Raw genomic sequence first — 22,796 nt, 5'->3', positions numbered from 1 at the left:
GTAGATGAGGAGCCAATTTTCCGGCTACGTTTTTATACATTTCAGCTGTATAGCCGTCCGATCCAGGGGATTTCCCAGACGGGAGAAATGTAATAGCCAACAGCACCTCTTCTACTGATGGAGTGGCTGGGCCATCCCCTCCCTCTCCTCATCTGTGCACCAATATAATGCTACTTGGTCTAAGTAGTTATTCACCTCTTGTTGCAAAACCTGCATCTGGGAGGAGTACAATTTACCATAAAACCTGTAAAATTCTTCAATTATTTCTGAGTCAGCAAACCTCTCTTCCCCTTGTTCATTCCTTGCTGATAAAATCCGATCTTTGGACCCATCTAATCTTGAGGCTCTTGCCAATAATCTACCCGCGCGCTGTCCCTCACCATATTGCTGCACTGCTGCTTTCCCCAGGAGAAATTTCATTTCTCTATGGGCCAATTCTCTGAACTTCTGCAGGTGTTTTTTTAACCTCTATCTGTTCCGTCAGTGTTGGTGTTGCCATCTCTGTTTGAACCTTCCTAAATGATCCTCAGTGTCTGCTAGTTGATTGTGAATTTGCTTCAGCATCCCCGCTTCTTTTGAAATGCACTCCCCTCTAATCACACATTTAAAACTCTTCCATAGTGCCAAATGCTACTCCACCGACCAAACATTCAATTAAAAAAGCTGTCTATGGTCTTGGTTAGCGCCTCACAAAACACCCCTTCTGTCAATCCCTCACTCTTAAATACCCAGGGTGTCCTCTCTTCCCTGACCGGGTAGCTCAGTGGCCATCAATACCAGAGCATGATCCGATAGCGTACGTGCCTGAATAGATACATCCGATACCGTACTTAAAAGTGTGTGGGAGACCAAAAAAATAGTCCAGCCGTCATGCAGAATTATGGACAGAGGAGTAAAACGTGTATTCCACTTTCCCTACATTTCTAGTCCTCCAAACATCAACAACTTCCCAGACCCAACACAAATTGACCAATTTACGTGTCACATTCTGTATCGGAATGATGAACCTCCCTGGTCGGGCTCCATGACCGCAGTGAAATCCCCCGCCCATATAATTTCCCCGGCTGGTGACCCTTCAAGTTGGCGCCAACCCACCCTAGTGTTTCCACCAAATCCTGATTAGGACCATAGTAGTTAATCAGTGTGTACAACCGACCCATAACGGTTCCCCACACTAGTATGCTCCTTCTCTCTTGATCTTTAGCCATGGCTATCAGTTGGAACCCAACAGAGTTCTAAGGATACACACCCCTCTAGAGTATGAGGAGTAGGACGAGAAATAACAATGACATCCCCATTTTCGCCCAGATTTTGATTCCCAACCAGGAGTTAAATGCATCTCTTGAAGGAACTCCACTTCTATATGATGTCTCTGCATATATTTTTCTTTCCACTACATTAGCTACCAATAAAACAACAAAAAACAATGTGCATCACGCACAGAGAAGTACACAATCAAGGCTCTGAGTTCCTGAGAGACAAACTGCATCTACATCAACCAACAAGAGCGCTCAGATCAAGCAATGACATCCGCCTGGAACGGAAACCCTACAATAAAAGAATACTCGGAGGATCCTCTTTCTCTCACCAAGCGCCGAAAAACTGGAACGACCTTCCAAAATACATACGTAACACAAGAAACCACCTACTATTCAGGAAACTACTCAAAACTTAGCTCTTCACGTCATAACTAGAAGACCGCTCACAGGGACACACAAAACTAAAACAATGATGAACAAAGAGACAGACCCTGATCCACACCAAGCAATCGATGGGGAAAAGACCCCAAGGAAAATACTCCACGTCATACCAAATGACTAAACGAGAGACAGCCGTAATAGGACCCAAAAGAACGAATACATAGCAAGACGAAGACAGAAACACCAGGACGACTCTTCACTAGCACCCTGGCCCTAAATCATAGCCATGCTCAACAGACCTAGTCACGGCAGATAGCAAGGGAATAGAGAACTCCCATCTATTAGCTACAACCAGAGGGTGAGAAACAGAATAAGCATTCACATTACACAATGCTCATCAAGATACAGCAGGTAGCACAATGCGCCATCACACACAAACAACAACCAAACAATAGCTCTTAAGGAAGTCACCCTATGGAAAACCGAAGGACTAACTGAAAGATAGTCATGACAGGAGGAAACTAACTACTGAATACACAGGCTGGCAACGATGGAAGCACTAGGACGTCTCATTAACAGAACCCTGACCCTCATCCATTCATTCCTAGCTCCGACTGACCTCTGTCACAATATATAACAAGTGAATAGGTAGCACCAACCTCAGTTGCACACACTAAGGAAAGGCTCAGACATACCAATTACTCCATACAATACTCACTAGGACATAGCTGGGTCTGCGCTGCAACATCACACTCCACAGAGAGACAGACTGTAAGGAATCAGCAACAACCCCACCCACAGGGCTACAGCTCAAATGGAACCAGAAGTATCAGAATCAGGATCCGGATCCGGATCCAGACCCCACTAACCGAACCTTCAGATCTCTGCATACTCAACCCACATAAAACTCACACAACCATTTTTCTCCCAGAAATCTGCACGCACTTTACCACACCGCACCAACAACACATAAACAGCACCTACAGCACATGAGGTCTCGCCCGATCCGAAACTTGCACCAAAGCCCAGCACTCTGTGTATACCGAGCCGAAGCTGCCAACAGCACACCACCTCTCTCACTCTCCTACTCCCCCTCCACCCGACTAACCCTACCCGCCCTCCTTCCTGTATTCAGATCTGCCAGAGTGCCTGGGGACCAATTCCGTTGGTGACGGTGCGCTATATAAGTACCTTTAACATAAGGACCTTGCAACACATGGATGGAAAGTTCAGGCCTCTCACATTCCATGTCATACACCTAAGTAACCTGGTCATTTATTTCCCCCATTATCTTTACAGTGTAGGGTTTCCCTTGCTTTGCACATAATGTGTTGTCACCTCCACATTCAGTAAGGTAGAGCAATTTTAGATTCCACCGTGCAACTTTATCATTAACCCCTTTAACTACCAGCAACCCCAACCGGACAGTTTTCCCCCACCCCCTTGCCGAAGTACAAAACCATAGCTCACGCATGGGGGCTCTTCAGGGCCAGCCATCTGGGCAATCCTCAGGACTGGATTGCACCCCTTCAGCCAATGTACCAAGCGTTCCACTCCTTCAAGCTTCAGTACAACCTTCATGTGCGTTACAGGAGGTATCCCCATTAGTCATTGTTTCCTCTGCAGTGCAGTGCCCTAGGTAGAGTCTCGAGAAATGTACTCCTCATCCGGGGTGTAGAAAAATAATGTCCTTCCCTTATGTTCCACCCTGAGTTTAGCTGGGAACAGCATAGCGTACTTCATGTCCCTTTCTCTGATCCTCCTTTTGATATTGATTAAACGTTTTCCTGGAGGACTCTACTTTGTCTGATAAGTCTGGAAAAAGCTGGATCTGTGCTCAATGATATGTCAAAGGGACGTTTTCCCCTCGCTTTGCGTAAAGCCAGGCCCCTGTCCCAATAATTTAGCAGTTTGGCAATCAATGGTCAAGCAGGTGCTCCCGGTATTGGCGACCTGCCACTCGGGATCCAGTGTGCCCTTTCCACAATAAACACTGCTGAGAATCCTTTGTTTCTGAGGATTTCTTTCAGTAGGCCTTGCACCATAGCTTCCATATTACGCTGATCCGCCCCCTCAGACATCCTCACAATTTGCAAGTTATTGCACCTGGAGTGATATTCTAGATCATCTTGCTTGTCTGTTAGTTTTTTCAGCGCTTGTTTGATCACAGATAGATCTCTCCTGGTGGTGTTAGACTCATCCTCAACCGTGGACACTTGACCCTCGACCTCGTCCAGTCTCTCTCCATGTTTGTCCAGGCGCACTGGCATGTGGTCTAAGTTGCATGACAAAATGTCCATATTACCATCCAATGATTGAATACCTGCTTGTACTTGGCCTAGCATTATTTTAGTGTCACTTAGTGCTCTGCCCGGATCCAGCAGGGAGGGCCGTGAGGTTTAATTCAGGGAGCAATCCTCATATGTTGGTGGTTTGGCCGGCATCTGAAAGTGTAGCTTGGTCTGCTGCTTGCCTGATTTTTGTGACTATGACATGATGCAAATTATGTTCCTCAATCACGCTCAAAACTCGCTGCAGACTGTCAGCGTCCTCCAAGATTTCACCACTGATCGAGGCCCATCTTCGTGTCATTCAGATCCTGCGGCACTGGGTCCACTGGTGACTGGGACCCTGTTCACTCTCTGCTCTGTGCTTCACAACATAAAGGAAGAAACTACAAAGATAGAAACACCAGCCAACTCCCGCACCCAGCGCCTGCACTGAGCTGCACTGTGCCCTTGGATCGCCTGATACTATTCCTGCTGTTAACCAGACTTTATATCCCTCAAGAGTCGGTTTGTTTTAGTGGGGATGGCGCCTCCTTTTGTTTCACGCACAGAGGCCCTGCAGGATTGCTCCACCGGCCAGGGTTCTGTTCCTCCCAATTGCGCAGCTCTTTGCCCAAGGCGCTCGGGCAGGCCCCAGACTACACCTCGGGCACTCTCCCTGTCCCTCACAACAGATCGAGCTGTGGCGGCACTCGCAATGTCACCCATTACCCAAGCTTTCACCGAGATCTACTCCTTAAGGTACCCACTTCTGGCCGTCGCAGCACCACATAGCCAGAGGCCGGGCAATTCGCTGCAGCTATCCACCCTTTAATGCAGCTCATGGCTACCACTCACTGTGGTCCTGTGTGTTGTCCCTGGGTGGCAGGGGGATCTGAGAGTTACATCGCCGCCTTAACTGGCTCATCCTCCGGCAAGTCCCAGTCCTCATGACGTTTGCAGGCTCACGGCCATAGTCGCAATCTCATTAGAGAGTGACTTTTTTGTCCGAATGGAACCAACTTCCACGTTTCTCCTTCATAGCTTGCCAGTAGCCCTTATGGCGACACAGGAGAATCCTCTGCATTTACCGCTTCAGGCGCTGTCACGGTCTGCATTCAACAGCAGGTACCTTCAGCGCAGGAGCACCGCCTCCCCGCCGCGCAGACTGTGCATGCTTCATTATCTATGTCTCTAGGGCACTCCCGCACATCAGAATGGATCTGGATTGTTCACAAGACAAACCAGTTTCAAATTGATAGTATTAAAACCAGATGGCAGTTCTGGCAGACAGGATGAAGGACCGGATATTGTGGAATCGCCCAGGAGCTCACAGCCTCGCAGCCATCTTGACTGGGCTCTCTAGTGCCCCCCCGGCAGTGGGGAACTTCTGATGCACTGAAACCTTTAGAAACTAGTATCTTAAGTTACTAGTTACTGCTTTCTAATTTGAACATTTAGGCACATTGGCAACTTGGTCATTCTGTACACTTTGGCTCACCTATACCAAAATGTGAGACCCTGCACTAAGAACGAATAAGGCCAAGTAACATGTTCTATAGATTGCTCCCACTCAGGAGCGTCAACAACAACGTTTTATCTTACTGTACCTTTCACAGAGGAAAATACCCATTTGCATATCACCGTTCTCCCACATGCAAGGGCATACCAGTGCTAGGCAATTCTCTTCTGAACAAGAATACCATCAGCAATTCCAGCCACGTGTTCTGCCGTGTTGGGCATCCGTGAGGTGAAGTTGGGCCTCTCAAAGCAGAGCAAGCAAGGGGTCCCCATCTGGATTACCTTTAGTGACTTTCACATTTTTCTAATTTAGAGGTGTAATCCAGATGTGGTCCCTTTGCTCTCTGTACCCTAAATGGAGACAGTTTCACCTCACTGATGATGCCCAAAAAGGCAGAAATGCCTGTCGGTGGTTTCTGTGGTACTCTTTTTCAGAGGAGAATTGCCTAACATTTTGGAGAAAAATGAAAAACATTAGGTGTAACAACCGACCCTTTGAGGCTGTCCAGTGACTGCTAACACTAGAAGTGATTTTCTAATTCTCTTAGGCAATGTATGGCAACAGCAAGAATGCCTTTCTCACTAGGATTATCTGGTATAGCTGTGTGTCTTAGTAAATGTTTTACTGTTGTCCAGAGGAAGATTCTGAAAGATGAGGGGTCTGTAGGTCTGTATAAGCAATCAAAATGGTAACATCAAAGGCCTCATTTGGGGAAGCCATCCATTTGACCAATGCGATTACTGAGCATTTAAGTAAGTATGCTTTTAGCTTTTGCTAGCTTCAGGATCCGAGTGTTTTTTCCTTTTAACAATTAACGCCTCTTGACAAGGTGAAGCCTCCAATTTTCAAAAGGTTTACAAAATAAACTACGCAGTAGTCAATTACTGGAGTTAAATAGAACGCGATGTTACTTTCGACTACATTTTCAATGGACCAAGAGTCGACCGATGTCCAGTTACCCAACCACATGATTTGGTAAAGTGAGGATTCCTCTGTATCTAGTTTTATTTTTCTGTTTGAATATTTTAAATTCCGAAAAAAAGTTTTGTACACATACGATGCAGAAAGACCTTGTCCCAGGACTCAAAAACACTACCAGCAGTTATGAAAATAAGGTTGATGCTGCAGTTATGGTAACCTCCTATTTGACACAATAGAAAGTTTTCCTTAAATGTAAAGTGTGCTTATAAAATAAATCCCATGTCTAAGAGTTTTTTAGTTTGCTGGCTTCACTCAAACTGCATGAGATGTCATTTATCAATTATGCAGATGAGTACCTCCAATGCACTGACACCTCCACCATCCCAATGAGGACGGGCCGTCTTATCTTTCATCATGACTACACCTATTGTCAGGACGCAAAGGGGGATCAAGTGCTCTTTTAGACCCTGAGCTCGGTGTCCAGTAACGGCACCTATTCCTCCATCTATTCCCACACAAAGTTCTCATTTACCTCGTGGGATAAGGAAACGTTTCCTCAGCGATCGTACCCATAATCACTCGGTACGCTACTATTCTTTCCGACAGCAATGGGGGTTGCCCTGGAAATACGGTCGCTCTGCGTTTCTAGGGTCACATGTTTTCTCACGTTGAGCTCCGTTTTCCGGATCACGTAACCAGTGTTTTTCGTATATGTGCCCCGCTTGGTTTTGGCGCTTCACTTCTGAATTTGGATTCTATAGCCTTGCAAATCTTGTGACTTTCTGTTGACCCTTGGATATTCTGACCTGGCTTGTTTACTGGAAATCTTGGTGTGTCCTTTAGTTTGTATTTCGGATTCTCATGGCCTTTGGCATTGTCCTCGACCGGTTTCTGCTGAACGATTTGGCTCTTGTTTGCCATGCTGTTATGACCTTGGAATTGTCCCTGACCTGTCCCTGCCCAAGTGATTTTGCCTCTGTCTTGCCTTCATCGTTGCCGACCTGGAATTCTCCCACGACTCGCCCTGGATCTGTGAAGCACAGTGATCACCGCTGACTGAGCTCGAAGTCCCTTCCCTCTCTGCGAACTCTTGTGCAGCCGTCTGCCCTTCGCCTCGAACTAGAGACGCTTTGTGTTATTTTTGTTAGGCGTCCGCATGCCGGCGGTTGGTAGGTGGATCCGTGAACTTTATTCATCAATGGGAACTGTAACTTGGGACTTATTTAGGTGTCCTCGTGCCGGCAGTTGGTAGGTGGACCACTGGAGTGACTTTTGGTCTTCTGGTTTTCATCCTTCTTCACAGATATTCAAGATCTTTTACATATGGTAAGAGTGTTCTATTACTCAGTCGTTATTAAGAAACTTAGTTTATCCTTAGTGTCGAACTAATCATGTGCTTTCTAGTTTAGACGCCTTCAAGTACAAGACATTCTTACTCAGCAGCTTTCTGCTAGTCATCAGGTATTGCTTTCTATATGAGTTTTCTAATTGGATACTATTGACGTTTTTGCTGGTATTAATTTTGACTTCCTTTGCAGGCTGGCAGTTTCCTGTGGCGTCCATCCATCTTTTGGTTAATAGATCTGTCAGGGGGTATTTTTTACTCCTCTGACAAGTATATTGGCAGAAAGAACTTGTCAACTACACGATGGGTTCAACTGCCAGGACAGAGCTTCAGGTTAGGTGAAGAACATTGAGCTCTGATCTAACACCTATATTGCTGCAGCCAGTGCAAGAAATTGAAAACAAATGTACTCTGGGAACCCACCTTCTCTGGGGAGTGAGAGGAGTGGCCAAGCAGTGGCTTGGGTTTTGGGGTGGAGTCATGGCAGGAAAGTGAACGGCTTGTAAAAAGTGAAAAATACAGGGCTAAAACAACACCATTTCATAGATCTGTTTTGAAATCTACTAATAAACAAACCTAACAATAAGCCATAGTAGCATGCTAGGCGAAAAGAGCATGATTGTAGCTTAATTTTCCCCAACTCCAATGGGAACCTTACATTATCATGTAAAGTGCCTAAAAATATTACGGAGAGTTACAGTCCTGCAGTGGAGTCTGCCTGTATCCTGTGGCTCTGAAGTCTCTCTACTGTCTCTATTCCAGTGGGTGGAACCACCATTCAAAAGACTCTCCCTAGCACGGAGTGGCCGCAGAGTTAGAGAGTTACAGTCCTGTAGTCCTGCCAGGACTGTCAGGGCTGTTAGGCTCCCCACCAGCCGTCATATCACTATAATTCCGCTGCAGCAGATCGGGACCATGACGGACGGTCGATTGCTGGGGAGCGCTCGTAGGCGGGCTGAAGAAAGAGAGCTGCCGACTCCATCACCAACCCCCCTGTGTGTGCATTGCAAGTTCAGAACGGGAACTGGAACCTGTCCCAGCTTCTGAAGGGGTCCTGGTGCGACATCCAGATCCCCGGAAGACAACCGGCAGCGGTCCGGCTCCAGTGCTATTAACAACTATAGCAGAGGACCAGACGAACGGACAGTCCGTCGGCGATCGTCATGATGAGGTGCGGCTGGAAGAAGCAGGTAAATGGCCGCTGCCTTGCCTGCATAGTCCATCCAGCTTGTGTGTCCTTGGCCTCTCCGAAAGCACTTCCGACCCCCTGAACACGGTCCCTCTTGTGACCGGGGACCCCGCAACACATGCAACTAAAAAAACCATTAATTGCAGGGCCTTCTATGCTTTAGAACCTGCCCTGCTGGACTCAAACTTAGATGGTGTCCCACAAGTGTTCACTGAGCTCAAAGAACCACACGTGCTTATCTTTGCCATTGGAGGCTCCTGGGACAGCCCGTGTAGTACCTGGAGCCACTCCGGTGAAACTAATTACCCCAGTTAACCCGCTGCCATCACCTAACGAGGGCCCACAGAACCCCTCTATTCAAGCTATGATTAGCAGCGACGCGGGCCTGACTCCGGACCCCCCACGTAAAATCTATATCACCCCGCGTGCAGCCACTGTAGTTCTGGCACAAATCCATGCGACGCCGGAGCCTGTAAGCAACCTACCCACGCTTGTGAAACATGGAAGTGAAAACATAGGCAATAAGGCTCGGGTAAAAACTGCTCTCCTTAGAGATGCCGCATCGACCCAGACCACTCACGGGAAGCGTGCCCCCATCCATCGAGTGAAATGAAGAGTCTTGGTCTGGTAACAAAGACCGGCAAGGTGGTCGTGGGGGGGCTCGTCTGAAGAGGGGAGGGGAGGGGTGTGGATTCGCGCCCCGCAGGGAGAAATGAGGCTTCGAAACCGCCGGGTTCTAACTTACTTGAGAAGCCCCAACATACTTTTGTAGCAACGGCAGCTTCCAAACACGTGACAAGACTCATCTCGAAAAGGAGAAAGGAACCCCATTCGGAAAACAACAAAAGGGAAATCAGGTGAGAAAGAACTTAAAAACACCCACAAAAAGGATGCATAGGTCCCCAGAAAACCACTTGAACGATAAAGGAAAAGTTGGCGAGACTTTAAAGCCAACCACTAATAAAATAAATGCATTAAAGCTCCATAAACGTGTTTACAGAAGAATTAAAGGAAAAGGCACGCTGTTCTCAGAAAGCCTGAAAAGTTACTTCCTAAAACAGAGGTTGATTGGGGACGACGTAACCGCAGAATCAGTACACAAACTTTCCGATGCAGAACTCTTGGAGGGAGCTGGGGCCGTCCTGAAGGATGAGATACAAGTCAGCCTGCTTGAGCAATCCTCAGACTCAGGAAAACAACCGCCCAGCTGCGATATTAACACCAGCAGTTCTCATCCCCTTGAGCAGTGCCCTTAGCACCATGAAACGAGACGGGGCAAGGGTGGAGCACAGAAAAACACAAAAAAACACTTGAAGTGGTGAGGCTGATGGAAATAGGATCTTCAACTCCAATGCAAACAGCAGCTGAAAAAAGGGCGTCACCACCAAAAGTACAGAACACACCTCTCCGGTCTCAAGATATTGAGAGGAGACTTTCAGAAGCGAGACACTCTGCACACGAGAGGTCTGGGGACTTGAGAATTCGCTTTGAAACTCTCCTGACCCAGCTTTCAGCTACTCCAAGAAGGAACAGAAGAACATCTAACCCCTTGCCTCGAACCTCCTCCCACTCGGGCTGCAATGAACTTGGTGTGTCGCCCCCGAATTGGGGCAATAGAAGACCTGAAGACCCCAGGGATTTAAGAGCGAACGACGCTCCTAGAAAATCTGACTTGCTCTCCATTATATCCACTGTCACTATTGTGTTTACGCCTTTTTCAAAACTATACGAAGCAATAAACACCATGAAAGACCACACAACTCTTATTGCTATGATGCATACAAAGTTAATCCTTTAAGAAGGCTTCATTACTGCCATGGAGAAATCACCAGTACAAGTACCTGTAAAAAGAAGTGCGTACCTGGAAAAGGGATCCCAAACTACAAGCGAAAACGTAATGGAATCAGGCTCCAACTGTGCACCTCCAACTAGCCTCGTCCGCCCAAATCGACCTTACGAGAGACACTCTCCAGAGATCAACGCAAACATCTCCCCCTCCAAAACCTTTGAAGGGTTTAGGGACGCAAACAGCAGAGATTAACGGAGAGGCTTCTATTAAGGCAGTTAGCGAACGTGAAAAAAGACCTGCAAACGGCTGTGTCCTTTTGAGACCAGCGGGCCAGGCGAAGATTCAGGCTCTCCCTCAACAAACCAGGAAGGTCACAATTGGAGATTGTAACAAAGGAAGTAGTAATAAAGACGGTTAGGCAAAATCACCTGTGGTACCCTTTGGGAACACTACAAGCAATTAGGACTACAAGTGTAAACACAAATTCACCTTCATCCAGACCGGGGTGAGTTGGCCTGTTATACTGCGGACTTTCCACAGTCGCGCTGCCCTCCTCCAGCTCGCCACCGTGTTTTTTGGTCGCCGTCAGAGATCCCATGGCCGCACCATCGCTGAGGCATTTCATGTGTGGCAGTGAGTTTATCGGAACTGGACTCCAAGCTTCCTCCAGCTCCAGCCAGCAGGGTTTCGGAATGGTGGGTGGCCAGGCAAACGCATGCGCGAGCTGCGCCGCCAGGACATAACTGGCAATATCGGGTGCTCCCAATAGTCCTACCGCCCATCCTCGGAGCATGAGTCTCCTTGGGATTCGTGGGTGTTTCCCTTCCCAAATGTATTTCATAATGCTCCTCTACAGCTTCTGTACCGTTTGCTTCGGGATGGTGGTTGGTAAGGCTGAGCAGTGATAAAGTAGTCTAGGAATTAGGTTCATTTTCAGGGCCGTAATTCTACCGAGCCACGAGATTTCCTGTTTCTGCCAACGTAGCATATCACTCTTAAATTCTTTGAGAAGAGGCGGGAAGTTAGCTTTGTATAGTCTATTGGGTGTGTCTGGCAGCTGGACCCCTAAGTACGCCAATTGCTTTTTCGCCCAGGGTATAAGATATTCATTTTCCAGATCTGTAGTTAGCGATCGAGGCAGGTTGATGCTCAGTGCTGTCGACTTGGAAAGGTTGACCTTGAATCTTGATGCCTCCCCAAATTCCTTCAATTCCATCCAGAGAGCTTTCATGGATTCCCTGGGCTTAGTCAATGTTAAGAAGACATCGTCGGCATAAAGGGCGGCTTTATATATTTGGTCTTTCATTACCTGGCCTTGGATGGCTGAGTTCTGACAAACCCTGTTTGCAAACGGCTCCATGGAGAGGGCAAAGATGAGAGGGGAAAGGGGGCATCCTTGCCTTGTGCCTCTTGATATCTTAATTATGTCGGACCTGGCCCCATTCATTCCAAGTCTGGTGGATGGGTGCTGGTAGTTGGCTAGTGTCCATTTTATGAAATTAGGGCTGAATCCATAGTGCCTTAACGTTTTTTGGATATAGCCCCAATCTAGCATGTCAAAATCTTTATGAGCGTCGAGCGATAGCACCATTTATTTATTTATTTGCATTTGTAGAGCGCACGTACAGCCCATGGGCATCGTGGTGCTTGTTACAAGAATTTGCAAAGAATTTTCATTGGTGTGGTTACATATGACCAGAAGGTCTCTTAGTTACAGGATACATTTAGTAAACATTTTCTTTGAGCATACAAAACACAGAAAACATAGCATGTTATGTTGGTTAAGTGAAGAGATGTGTTTTGAGTGCTTTGCGGAACGCAAGGTGGGATTGAATCATTCTGAGGCTAGGCGGAAGGGCATTCCACTGTGAGGCAGCTATCGTAGGGAAGCTAGATCCTCCTGCGTGGATTTCTTTGGTTTTGGGCACCTGGATAAGGTTGGAATAACCCTCCCTAAGGGGTCTTACGGCTGTGTGTTTGACAATCCTTTGAACAAGGTATGGAGGGGCAGTATTGTGGAGGCATTTGTGTGCCAGTGAAAGAGTTTTGAACGTGGTTCTCTGTTTGACTGGGAGCCAATTGACTTGTCTCCTGATTTCAGAGATGTGATCTTTCCTTGACGTCCCAGTGGCTGCCCTGAGGGCATTGTTTTACGCCATTTGCAGTTTAGAGAGGTTTTTGCACGACGTTCCAGATAGTAGGGCGTTGCAGTAATCTAGTCTAGAGCCAATAATGGCTCTGCCTATGGTGAGGCAGTTATGTTGTGAGAGGAAAGGTCTGGCTGCATTAATGATTTTGGCGTATTAGGCTGATGAGGTGGAGATAGCATTAACTTGTCTGTCCATGGTGAGGTTTGAGTCCAGGTAGACGGCCAGTGTTTTAACATGGTCAGACACTTTGATAGGTGTATTGTCGATGGTGAAGGAGGCGTTTTCCTGACTGAGGTTACTCAGGGTGGTAGGTGAGCCTATGAGTAGGAGTTCTGTCTTTTCACTATTTAAACAGAGCCAGTTGTCTGCCATCCATGATTGGATGGTTGAGTATATGTCCGTAAGATTGGCCATGTCAGTCTTGTAGTCACCTGTGAGAGGGATTAACACCTGCGTATCGTCCGCATAATTGGTGTATGAAATACCCATGGCGTCCAGGATGCTGAATAGTGGCCTGTGAACAAGTTCTAGAGAGTAGGTGCTATGCAAGACCCTTGTGGGACTCCACATGTAAGTAAGCTCGGTGCGGCGGTGGCCGAGTCTGAGAAGACATTCATAGCCCTGCCTTGGAGAAAGGTGATCCAGTCTTGTGCTTTGTGTGAGAAGTTGGCTGCAGAGGCAAGGAGGTGGCACAGTGTGTTGTGGTCGACCAAGTCGAACGCAGCGGATAAGTCGAGGAGTAGGAGAAGTGCAGGTTTGCTCGAGTCTCTCAAGTCATCCATTTGGTTTTTTAGATCGAGGAGGGCCAATTCCGTACCATGTCTTGGGTGAAAACCTGATTGGCGCAAGCCAAGGAGTTGGTTTTCTTCGAGGTGTTTTTGGACTTGCATATAAACTGCTTTGTCGAGAATTTTTAGCAGGAATGGGACTGTGGTGATTGGTCTTTAGTTACCGGGGACAGTGGGGTAGAGTTTTGGTTTTTTGATTAATGGGCGTACCCAGGCTTCTTTGAGATCTTTAGGGACAATACCTGATCTGAAGGAGGCATTGATGAAGGCAGTGATAAAGGGAGCAAGGGCGTGAGCGGATTCTTTGATAAGTTGGGCAGGGCAGGCATCGCCTTTGCAGTTGGAGGATTTTAAGGACTTGAGCAGGGTGATGGCTTCAGCTTCCGTGAGATCTCTAAATTCGAATGGGGGGGAGGATTTAGGTGCTGGTGAGGCATGCACTTTACTATGCTGGCTAGCTATTAGCTTTTCTAGCATTTTTTGGTGGCCAGTGATTTTGGCCTGCAAGGTGTCAAGTTGGTCTAGCATTGCAGATTGAATGCTGTTACACCATTTGGCATCCTTGATAAGCGTAGGGGGAGGAGTCGCAGGTTTTTCCAATTCTCTGAAGATGGAGAACATTTCCTTGGACTTGGAGTCATTGATTCTAGTGTTGAATGAGAGGGCTTTGGCTTTGATGACATTGTTTTTATATGACTTGGAGATGATTTTGAAGGCTTCCCTATTTATTTCTGAGGGGTTGGCTTTCCATGTGGAGAGGGCGGATCTGTTTTCCGAGCGTTGCTTGAGTAGCTCATTGGAGAACCACGAATTGGAGTGCTTAATTTTCTTAGCTTTCTTGAGGGTTAGAGAGCAATTGCGTCTATGGCTTTGGTCGTGAGTACTATGGCCAGGAATGAATCCGGTTTGGTCCGGGTGTATGATATCTGGTAGTAAGGGGGGTAACCTTTTCGCTAAGATTTTGGCAAAGATTTTGGCGTCATTGTTCAGGAGGGTGATGGGTCTGTAAGAGGCACAGTGGCTCCGGTCCCTTTCAGGTTTCAGTAGCACCACAGTTAGTGACTCTTCCATCGAGGGGGTGGTAGTTCCTGATGATAGGAATGAGTTGAAGAGGGCCGCCAGCTGGGGCGCGAGTATATATGAGAACTTATTATAAAATTGGGCCGTGAACCCGTCCGGTCCTGGAGTTGAGTTTTTCAGTTTTGCTCACTTCTTCTGCTGAGATAGGATCTTCTAGGGCTCTCAGTTCAGGGTGTGGGGCGTTCGGCTCTACTCCTGCTAGGTATTTAGAGTGTGCGTGTGTAGCCGTATGGGAACCCGACATTATTCCCTTGTGGTGTGCTGTCACAATTTCTATTTTCTCTGTGTTGGAGTAGCGAGGAGTCCCTTGTGCGTCCAGGAGACATTGGATAGTGTTTCTCGAGTGCAGCTTTTTAAGTTTGTGGACCAGAAGCCGGTTTGCTTTGTTGCTGTTCACGTAGTAGAACTGTTTGGTGCAGGTTAGTGCTCTGGCTGCCTTGTCTGACAAGTGCATTTCTAGAGTTTTTTCTCTTTTTGACGCGCGCGGCTCGCTTTCCTGTTCTGGCCTTGTTTGAGGATGCGTTCCGCTTCCGTCACCTCTGCCTCGAGTTTATCCTGCTGTAGTTTGTGTAGACGTCGGAGCCGGGCTGTGGAGTCGTTTGCCGTACCCCCGATGACCGGTTTCATGGCGTCCCAAATGGTAGATATTGATGTGTCCTTGGTGGTATTCTCCCTGAAGTAGTTCTTGAGGGCTTCTGCCATTTCCGTTCTGATAGCTAGGTCTGTCAAGATGTGGTCTTGTAGTTTCCATTGTCGCTGAATCGGTTCTGGAAAGCCTTGTACCCTCAGTTTCATTATGACAGGCGCATGGTCCGACAGGGCTCTGTGTCCTATTTGTATGGTTTCAACAAAGGGAATGAGAGCACTGGAGAGAAGCAGCAAGTCGATCCTTGAATGCCCCAGGTGGGCATGGGAGAAAAATGTGTAATCTCTTGTCCCCATGATGGCCAATCTCCATACATCTATGGTGTTGGTTTCCCCTCAGGAATTCTGCCATGGCGAGAGCCTTGCTAAAGTCCTCCTTAGATGGAGGGAGATAAAACCCAGGTTTGGATCTGGTGTCAAGTTGAAATCGCCCCCTATGATCAGCTGACCTTCAGTGAAGGTTATGAGTATGGGAAGGAGGTTACGAAGGAATAGGCTTTGTGCCACATTTGGGCAATATATGGCGGCTACGGTAATGGGGAGCTCCACTAGGAAGCCTTTCAGAAGTATATAGCGCCCCTCTGGATCTCTTTTGAAAGTAATGTTCGTTAGCGGTAAGTCTCGGCTTATCAAGATGGCAATCCCTCTTTTCTTGAGGCCTGCAGAGGCAAAGTAGTGTTTTGGGTAGCATTGGAAGGGGATGCGTTGTTTGTCCGTCCCGAGGAAGTGCGTCTCCTGTAAGCAGATGATATCGGGAGAGCCTGTGCTCCACGGACTTCCTTTTCCGAGGGGCATTCAGACCCCAGAGTTTCCAGGTCAACATTGATAGCTCTCTATCCGGCAGGACCATTTGTGATTAGGTTGGTTGGCAGATTTATCCTGCCTTTATCCGATTGCAAGACTGTAGTCTCCCTTCCCCGGTGGGCTGAGCTTCCATTGATGCAGCGGTTCCAAGTAGAGGGATGTGCCCCCCTGCAGAGTGCTCCATGTTATTCGGTCCCCCCCCTCTTTCGGACATCTCCTTGGCTCCCCCCCCCCCCCCCTCTCCGACCATGGCAAACAAACAAAAGGAACTAGAACAGAACCTGAAACAAAAAACAAACAGGTATCCAGACCAGCCTTCTACCAACGGGGCTGTCGGCTGGGTCATAGCTACCAGCTAGGTAGGAGACCCTAGGGTCTTGTGCTGTGTCGGTGAAATTATTGCAGTGCAGGTTTGGGCGTAGTTGGTTACTCTGGCGAATGAGATTGTTGCCTAAAGGTTATTCCGGCTGGGCGCTGGGGGGCCAGATCGTTTGTACAGTTCTGAATCCATGCCGGTGATCCAAAGGAAATGAGTCGTCCGTCCGGAGACCTCAACCCAGGGAGTTCCGGGCAGCTTAGTTTGAGTACAACCCATCGAGGGGGAGCGCCTTCAGCGGTTGTTAAGGCTCTTCCCCCTGGAGGACGGGCCACGCGCCCTACGTCGGCCCACCACCCTGGACCAGGCGCGGACAGACTCTCTGCCAGCCCCCTCGGGAGAATGGTTCGAGCTCCCGGGGACCTCCCCCTCTGTGTCCGGGTTCATGAATAGTTCAGCTTCTTTCGGGGAAAGGATTTGCTGCGTTTTGCCCTCCCAAGTGAAGGCGAGGCCTGTAAGAAAGCTCCAACGGTAGGTTATCTTACCCTCGCGCAGCCAGTCAGCCACGGGCCTGAGAGCTCTTCATTTTGCTAATGTCGATGCTGCTAAATCTTGGAAAAGGGAAATCGAACAATCATGGAAGTGAATGTGTTCCATGGCCCTGGCTTCTTGCATTAACTCCTCCTTGAGCTTGTAGAAATGGACTCTCACCAGTACGTCTGCTGCACCAGTGGAATTTTGTCTGGGTCTCGCTCTATGCACTCTGTTGAGCTCCAAGGGGGCGTCATCTGGAAGGGTGATAATAAAACGGAAGAGGTCGTGTACATTGGATGGGAGGTCTTTGTCCGAGATCGCCAATGGAATTCCCCGTAGCCTAATATTATTACGCCTCGAGCGGTTTTCTGCGTCTTCTTGTTTGGCTTCGAGTGCCTCGCATCTGCATTCCAGGGCTCTAATTCTGTCCGCCCCTTCTCCGATCTCAAAGTTCTGTTCACAAAGTGTAGTTTCAATTTCCTTGGTTCTTGATTCGATCTCCCCCGCTCTTTTATCCAGTCGTGCAATTTGACTCTTTACTTCTTCAGTGCCCTTCTGGAATTCCTTGGTAAGCGCTGATAGGAGGTCATGCAAGTCTGCTTTTGTGACAGATTGGGATGCCATGGCTGCCTGGCACTCGGGCGGAACATTTCCCATCCCACCCTCGTTGCGCTCACTCTTCTTGTTTTTTCCCCCCCACAGGCATATTTAATAGTGCTGAAATGTCTATTTGCTTAGTGGCCTTGTTGGATTTGGACATGTTGATGCAATGCACCCCCGTGCAGAAAGGGTATGAGGGGGGGGACGCCTGTGCTGGCCAGATTCTCACGGAACCTCCCGTGGTACTTCACTCCGCTTCGAACCTCGAGGGGAGGGGACTCGTTAGCCCCTCGAATCATTCAAGTTAGAAAGCATGCTGGACAAAAGTAGTAAGATCACCTTGATTAGAAGAACCGTGATCCAGATTCTACACAGCATACCTAACTTGCGACAAGTTACTACGGACGATTTAAAAATTGTCGAAGTTTGGTATAAAACACCAGACTGATTGTGTTATACGCTCTCGGGTGGTAAAAGGAATGTTGGCTGAGGCGATGGAAAAACTACGAGTTTTAGGCTTTGATCTAATGCCAGTTGAACACGAGGAGTTTGTCGCTTCGAAGAGGAAAAGAGATACAACTGCCGAGGCTCCTAAGTCAAAACAACCAAGTAAAGAGAGGACATTCCGTCCTACCAACGAAAATCATGCTCGAAAAACCCCTGAAGACCCCGCATACCTAGACCCACTAGGTATAGGAAGGAAGCCAAATGGCCCAAGACAGGTTATAAAAATCACACTTATACCTGAGAATAGGAATGACGATCCAACGATATTGGAGGAGACGTCGGTGCAGAAAACAAAAGAGCAACCAGTTGAGGACTGGTCCTGGATGCAAGAAGCGCTTTGTAAACGAAAATAGCCACTCAGGTCATTGTTAAAGGAGGTTAAGGATCTTCCTCTAAAGAGCAAGAAGCCCATGGACTCCCCCTCCCCCCTCACACTGATCAAAGATGCAAAGGACAACCCCTGAAAGTGGCCTGTTGGAACACTAGAGGATTCCACCACCTAACGGTCCCAAGTGACGTTAATCTAGGCATCTACGATGTACTGTGTTTGCAAGAAACATGGCTCATGAACTCCCCACACATGGACGGATACGAAGTGATTACAGCTCTGGCTGCCAAGGGTGTAAAATAACGCCCCTACTCTGGCGTACTGATAGCTTTATCACCACTCCTGATCTTAAAGCTAATAAAAATTTTGCATCGGGACCTATTCTGTTTACCAATTCTCGTTGACTGGCCGGAACATCGGGAATTGAACAAGGCAAGCAAACAAGACTATATGATGATATTAACATGCTTTTGGAACCCGCAAGCAATTTCGGATGAAAAATTCATTGGCCCTCATTACAACCCAGGCGTTAAGGGGTTAATGGCACCGTAAAAGGTGGCGGCGCCGTTAAACCCTTAACGCCTGATTACGAGGTCCCTTTGCGGGTGGCACATTAACGCCTGCGTTAAAAAACCAACCCGCAAAGGGACCTTGGTGCGGTGCCTTCCCCATTCCCATTGAGCCCTATGGGGAAAAAAAATGGGGAAAAAATGGGAATGGGGAAGGGCCATGGCGGCATGGGGAATTACCGCTCCGCCAACCTCAGAATGGGGCGGTAATTCCGCATTCCGCCATGGCAGAGTCGGTAAGTTACCTGCTATTAGCACCATGGTCCAACGCCTGGGTCGTAATGAGGGCCATTGAGTTAGTCACCTCAACTCTAGATGACGCCATTTTGAATAATGAGATCACCCATACACTAATCTGTGGTGATCTGAATGCGATTTGTGGAGCAGCAAGGCCCAAAAATCAAATACATCAGCGCTCAGAAGGGGGAAAAAAAAAAAAAGGTCAAGACTGATGAAGGGCAGAGACCTTCATCAACTGAAAAAAGATGAAACCACAGACTCGATCAGTATTCCAACATGGGAACACGAAGACCAAACAGCTGACTACATCTTAGTTTCCCCCGATTTATTCCAACTCATTAAAGCTTATGATGTTATAAGGATTGCGAAAAGTGACCACAATCTCCTCGAATTGACTTTTAATCATGAAACTACCGCTTGGGCCTCCGTAATGATGGCGGAAGTCGAAACAAATAATGCTGGGAATAGACTGCGATTGAAATCAGAAGATATAATCACAGTCACTAAGACCCACGTTTTTAGAAGAGCCTCAGAAAAAGGGTCTGTAAAATCTATTGATTACGAGACCACTGTTAGTCCCTTTTAGCAGCAAGATCTCTGGGCACAACAACAAAAACCCGAGAAGCCACACATAAGACCCTATCCTGGTGGAGAAAAAAAGAGTGATGAGACACTTAAAGCGTCAGGCTGCAAAGTCCAACAATTTGGGTTTGAAAGCCAAGGCCGCCAAATCCATAAAGGAATACAAATCTTGGACAATTACACATAGGCATAAAATATTGCAGCAGGACGCAGAGCAAATGTTAAGAGTCCTCAGTGGAAAAAAACCCAAAGCCTTTTGGTTCCTGATAAAAACTCCTCTGGTCTCTAATAATGATACACAACTCCATGGTTGGAGAAACACACTTTGCTGCCCCCTATGCGGACCCGGCACAGACATCGCTGGCTAAGATAAAGAACAAGGTTGGCACAATATGGGCTTGCAAGGATGATACAACAGTCATCTTGGAGAAGATAAGAAAATTAAATAGATCAAGGGCTCCTGGCCCTGATGGACTAACTAACGTAATGCTGATGGAACATTCTCACGAATGGTCATCCTTTATACAAGCAGTTTTGAGAGACATCTCCAAAGAAAGGATAATACCGGACTCGTGGAAACTAGCAACAATAGTCCCCATCCATAAAAAAAGGAGACAGGTCAGTCCCGAATAACTATAGACCTAGAGCATTGTTAGACGTAATAGACAAAATCTTCGGGTTCCTTTTGCTGGAGAAATGTACAGCTTGGACATCACGAGTAAACACAACTGACCCATTTCAGACCGGATTTGTTAAAACGGTTGGAACTTCTGTAAACATCATGCTGCTGAGTATACTGAAAGACAAGTCCCACACAAGTGGAGGCCATATTTTTATAGCATTCGTGGATCTTGTCCAAGCTTTCGACCAAGTGGATTGTAAACTATTGTGGTCTAAGCTGGATAACCGTGGATGTCCTGATGAAATAATGGGTCCCTTGAAAGCCAACCGCACAGGAACCCAGATTAAAGTCCGGCTAAATCGTGCAGAGCTCTTATCCTCCCCCATTGCAACCTAACGAGGGGTTAAGCAGGGGTGTCCGATGGCCCCTGCTATTTACAACTTTTTCACCTCCGACATTGAGCAATTCGAGCCTGCACTGATATCCTTCCCGCCATCGATTGGAGGGGTGAAGGTGACATGTCTGGTATATGCGGACGACCTTATATTGATCGACCAAACAAAAATAGGGCTGCAAAGACAGCTGGACAGTCACCACCCAGAATCACCTGGAGATAAACCAACTAAAGACAAAAATAATGAGCTTCCAACGAGGAAATCAAAGGAAAGAGCCCTTTGTCGGGACTGTGGATTCGAACCCAATAGAAAAAAGTTGAGACATTTAAATACTTGGGTATTACCACAAACAATAATTCAGTTGAGACTCTACTTCTTGAAGACCTATTAGCAAAGGCTAAGTCGTTGGAAAAACAAGCGAAGCTAATGGACAACAAATATGGCCGATTCTCACAGATGGCAGCCCTAAAATACTACGAGGGGAAAGTCGTCCCTTCTTGAACATACGGAGTGGAAAGCATCTTGGATATCTCTAGAGAGATATGCGGAAAACTAGAAGCTATTTTGTGGAAAAAGATCTTAAACCTACCCAACTCAAATCGATGTGATCCGGAGAGAATTAACTCTAGTATCACTCCATGCGACTGTCGATTGGAAAAGGCTTGCCCTGTTCCCGAAAACAATTATTCCAAACAGACCGATGGTCTTGAGGATAATTGATTGTGAAATAAAGAAAGAAACATCCCAGAGACAACCAAATGGGTAAGCAACATTAAGACACTTATGGACGAACTTGGATGCTCTGAAGAGGACCTAATTGTAAATCCGATGACCGTCAAAAATAAACTGTTCCTCCTCGAATGGATTAAAACCCTGGAATAGGATAGTGCTTTCTAGACTGATTAAAGATGTGCCACAGTTCCCGTTAAAACTCAACGAGATTCGGCCTTACCTTTTAAAATTTCCCAAATGACTTTTCAGGGCCACTTTCAAGAGAATACGCCTTAACTTAATTCCAACAAACGAAATGCTGGCGATTACAGGGCTCAGCCAGTTGAATAGTTGTAGATTCTGCATGAACTCAGCCACAGTGGAGTCTATCAAACATGTGATGATTAGATGCCCTGGCCCGTTTAATCTGCGTAATCATTTTCTCACACCCCTTTTTCACACTGCTCAAACTTGGGATGATGAACATAGATGGATAGCCCTGATGAGTGGACAGAAAACGTCTTGGGTTATCGCGGTGGTCCTGTTCATTAGGAAGGTTTACCCTCCGACTTAATCGACCATCTGAACTGTAGGATTAGAAACTACAGTGACTGTGGCAAGAAGTGTGAGAAGGCCCAGGAAAATGAAATAAGAAACGGGGACATAGTGTGCAATATTGGCTGTTCAATATTGGCTGTGCTTTTTTTGTAAAAATTGCAACGCAATTAAATCAAAAAAAAATAAAAAAATATATATTATATATATATATTCTCTGGGTTTTACAAATGTGCTATCAAAACTTAAAAAAACACAGAGAAAGGGAATGGTGAAACAGTCACCTACTTGGAGTCATTGGTTCCAACAGCATGCAGCCTTCCCATTTCTAATCGCCCATCATTCAAACCACTTAAGGTACATGCCACAAATCATAGCCAGTCCCCATTTTCCCACGTATTGCTGTGTCTGCAGCGATCTACCATTAACCAAAAAGACCAACTGGAGCAGAGTGATTTGGAGCTGAGAGTTTAGTCTTTCAGTGTTGGAAACAGCTGATCACTACAGATGCTATGTTGTATGCCAGATCTGATGTGGGCTTTTGGTTTCCCTGCATCGGGAGAGAATTATTTTGGCAAATTCTGGATCTGGGAAATCTGGCCCATTCCTGCGCTGGTTGCAGCTCCCATCAAATTAAACCTCCACACGACGTTGCCTCAGGTCGGGTCTCCCGTACAGCTGTAATATGGCACAAACG

General features: G+C 47.1%; 1 protein-coding gene across 2 annotated transcripts in view; it reads right to left on the bottom strand.

The window, feature by feature from the left end:
* The window catches only part of LOC138472788 (protein-arginine deiminase type-1-like), a 432,575-nt gene that overhangs the window by 365,914 nt on the left and 43,865 nt on the right, over window positions 1-22,796 (bottom strand). The window lies entirely within an intron of this gene.

Source organism: Ambystoma mexicanum, chromosome 8 (genome assembly GCF_040938575.1).
Source record: "Ambystoma mexicanum isolate Mex_15411 chromosome 8, UKY_AmexF1_1, whole genome shotgun sequence".
Classification (NCBI taxonomy): Eukaryota; Metazoa; Chordata; class Amphibia; order Caudata; family Ambystomatidae; genus Ambystoma; species Ambystoma mexicanum.
This window is presented reverse-complemented; position numbering and strand designations above follow the sequence as displayed.